Source organism: Myotis davidii, unplaced genomic scaffold (assembly GCF_000327345.1).
Source record: "Myotis davidii unplaced genomic scaffold, ASM32734v1 scaffold1067, whole genome shotgun sequence".
Taxonomy (NCBI): Eukaryota; Metazoa; Chordata; class Mammalia; order Chiroptera; family Vespertilionidae; genus Myotis; species Myotis davidii.
Window position 1 is genome coordinate 11,703 of NW_006298036.1, and position 4,018 is coordinate 15,720.

The window sequence follows — 4,018 nt, forward strand, 5'->3', positions numbered from 1 at the left end:
ACAATGTAAGTGGCCAAGTCCAGTGGAGTTTTATTCTCCAGGCAATCTGGCTGCAGAATCTATGTTTTTAATTATTGCCCTCAGTTACTCCAAAACTACCTACACACAATCAAAAAATGTGGACTTATGTTTTAAATTTCACTACAAACATGTTATATAAACCTAAACAATTTATGTCCCTGCTTAGTATCGCACATAATAAGAAATCTACAAAGATGACCTCTATAACCCTATTTTGTTTACTTTTTTGTTATGGGGGTCATCTCTCAAAAATCTTGCAGTTATTTAGTTTACCCAAAATAAAACTAGCATGTTTTAAATTTACTATCAAAATATTTTTGACTGAGCTAAATTCTATATATTTGTGTTGTCTCAAATGTGTGACCATGTTTTTCACATTGAGTGTGATTGTGATTCACATTTTGAAAGAAGGTGCTTGAAAAACAGATTTTTAAGTAAAAATAATAAATTCTAATCCCTTGTTCTTACTCTTCCAATAACTCTCTCTCTCTCTCTCTCTCTCTCTCTGTCTCTCCAATAAATCTGACTATGGATCTTCTAGACCTAGCTATTTCCACTGTCTAGTCCCAGGAGTGTTTTTCCTAAACGTGACTCTCTGCAATGAGAATGAAGGGACATTTTGAGGGGATTTTTGGTTTTGGTTTTGGTTTTTCTTTCTAGCTTCCTGACCTTAATCTCTGAGGGATTCTGTGGTTTCCTAAAACATCATGAAGCCTGGCCAATTTTCAAGGGAGGTTGATAAAACTGGTCCTTTCACTTAATTGTCTTTAAGTTGTTCTCTACTTTGTTGCCATGAGTATTGCAGGTTATACAGTATATTCATAAGAATATCAGTCTTGGGGCTAAAATGACTAACAGACTTTTAGCTTTCTCACCTAGAGGAGGAATAAATTCTTCCAATTTAATACATAGTTCCCACAGATGCTGCTGTCTTTCCTTGGTACCTCAGTGCCAAATGTGACCAAGGACTTTTCTGACTAGACTTTACATATGAGGACCTGAAAGGTTAAGTTATTACAACTCAAGGGAAATTCATGGAAGATGGGTATATGTTGTTTAAAGCTGGGAATAAAAACACTCTTCTGATGGCTGGGTTAAGATTGCTTATTCTCATCTGATTTGGCTCAGTGGATAGAGAGTTGGCCTATGGACTGAAGGGGTCCGGGTTCAATTCCAGTCAAGGGTACATGCTGGGTTATGGGCTCGATGTGCAGGAGACAGCCTATCAATGATTCTCTCTCATCATTGTTGTTTCTATCTATCTCTCCCTCGCCTTTCCCCTCTGATATCAATAATAATAAAAAAGATTGCTTATTCTATCACTTTTGTTTATTGATTTTAGCCTTTACTTTTCATTTCTTCCCATACCCACCAACTGAAGTTGATATATTTCCTGTTCCTTTTTTTAATATCTCCATCTCTATTCTGCATTTTCTTTTTCTCAAACATTTCTATCTTTCTGATAGAATGTTAGACAGACTTCTCACTTCTTCAATATACCTTGCTAATTGTGCTTTCTTAACTCTTTGTGAAAATCTTAAAGCTTATAGCTAAGCATATAAAGAAAAATAATTAATACTTACTGAATACTTGGATAAATAAATAAATAATTTCTACCACCACAATAGAGTTCAAAGAGATACCTGCGATAAAATTAACTTTGAAAATTCCAAAATATCTTCTAAAAGACACAAATAACCCCAAACTGTGCATATTGTATTTTTAAAATTTAACTTAAAAATGAATGGAGATGGCACCAAGACATAATGAGTGATTTTCAATCCACCTGATGCAAAACAGTAGCCAGTACCTGGGCCATTTGTGGAGCACTCTTAGGAAGCTAGAAAGTTAGACTTTAAATCAAGAAGAGAAGAATTCCCAGGAGATCACTATCCTCAGGAGACAGCTGCATGAATAATGTGGAAGCTCAAACCAGTTCATAATGATTCTTGATTTGGGACAGAAGGAAAACCTGCAACTGGAAGACATTAGCAAACACTCTGCCCTAAGATGCCAGGTAAGACAGAATATATTGTTTACCTGCATTCAGAAAAGAATTAAGATTGAAGAAGCTTTGACTACATTAGTGAGTAGAAAACGTCTATCCTATCATAGAAGGAATCACAGGGGTCTAGAGATGTTTCTCTTTGTGAAAATATCCCTAATTTGTTTCTCTCAAAAACTTTATATATTTGGACAATGGTGTTGAGCCAAATAAAAGACAGGAGACTCAGTGTATCCACAACTAGTTTTCTATGTTTTCTGGGTTTATTGTATTCCTGAAAAGTAGAGAACTATCCGTGCTATGTTAACACTGACCCAATGCCCAGCCTCATCTCTGAACATGAACACCTTTGGTGAGAATAGAGAGTATAGATTCAGAAAATGCTTTCAAACCAAGGGAAAAGAAAAGGCATGGAGAAGAAACCTAGCACCAATGCTCAACATTGAAATGCTTAATAGTTAAACTTAGCAGAATGTGCTCTTATGCAACAAAGAGTGAGTTTCCTAGACCACTTCCCACCATCTCTATCCCTCACAACAAAATTCAAGATTAAAAAAATAAGGTAATGATGCTTCTGAAGTTAATTCCAATTTTCTTAATTTTAAAGGTAATGCATAGAATTTTAGTTAGTCCCTCCTATTGTATCTAAAAGTCTCATCTGAATTAATATAGATTGAGATTTGGGAGGAAAAGACTAGCCTGCCAAATGAATACAGGGACAGTGAACAGGATCCTCATGCTTCTTACTCTCAGTGTTTATATTTTATTCCTATCCTTATGCTTCTGAATCCTCCAAGTTATGCACATTGAGGTGGTGAAAAATGGACTAGACTTGTCCAGGGCAAGGCAATAAGACTTTATAGGAAAGAGCTTTTTAAGTTACTGTTATTATTTTCTTTTTAAAAATTCTTTATTATTTCAAATATTACATATGCCCCCTTTTCTCCCCAGTGATGCCTTCTAGCCTTCTCCTACTCCCCAACCCAGGCCTTCACCTACAAGAATCTTACTCTGACCAAATATTAGACTTAAGGTGAATTTAAATAGAAGCAGCTGGCCAAATACTCAGGTCACCATAGCCTGGGTCCATGCAAGGAATGAAATTTTGGAAATGAACAACTCTAAAAGGCCCACAAACAATATCAAGAATAGTATTAGAGCCAAACCGGTTTGGCTCAGTGGATGGAGCGTTGGCCTGCGGACTGAAGGGTCCCAGGTTCGATTCCGGTCAGGGGCATGTGCCTTGGTTGCGGGCACTTCCCCAGTGGGAGGTGTGCAGGAGGCAGCTGGTTGATGTTTCTCTCTCATCGATGTTTCTAGCTCTCTGTCACTCTCCCTTCCTCTCTGTAAAAAATCAATACAAATATATTTTAAAAAAATAATAGTATTAGTGAATGAGAATGGGAGAGGAAGGGATTAAGACTCTTAGTATATGCATATATTTGTAAGGCTAATTGTGGGGATGGCTGAAAATGATATGAAGAGTATACATGGAACATCTAGTTAGTTTCACAAATACAGAATGCAGTGAGGGGTGGACTTAGAAAAACTGTGTACTTTGCTGTGTCTGGAAAGTTTATAGCTAGGCATATAAAGAAAAATAATTAATACTTATTGAATATTTGGATAAATAAATAATCACATGCATGTTAAATTAAATCAATGAAATAGACATTGTTTGATGTTTTGTTATTGTTATTAAAAATGAATAATTTGTTACACAAACATACAGTAATTATATAAAATATGCTTACATCTCATTAATGACAATTTAAAATATTAACCCTATGATAAAAATAACCCAAAAAACATGAATTAAAATATTAAACAATCTGTTTAATTTTTTATGTTCAATTGAATAAAAGTAATAAGCTTATATTCAAAAATGAATTATCCTATCACAACACTTTATAAACTATGCAGTAAAGGTACATTTAATTTTTTTCAATCACAAAATAATTGTTTGTAAAATATAAGTAAAATTATGTTCAA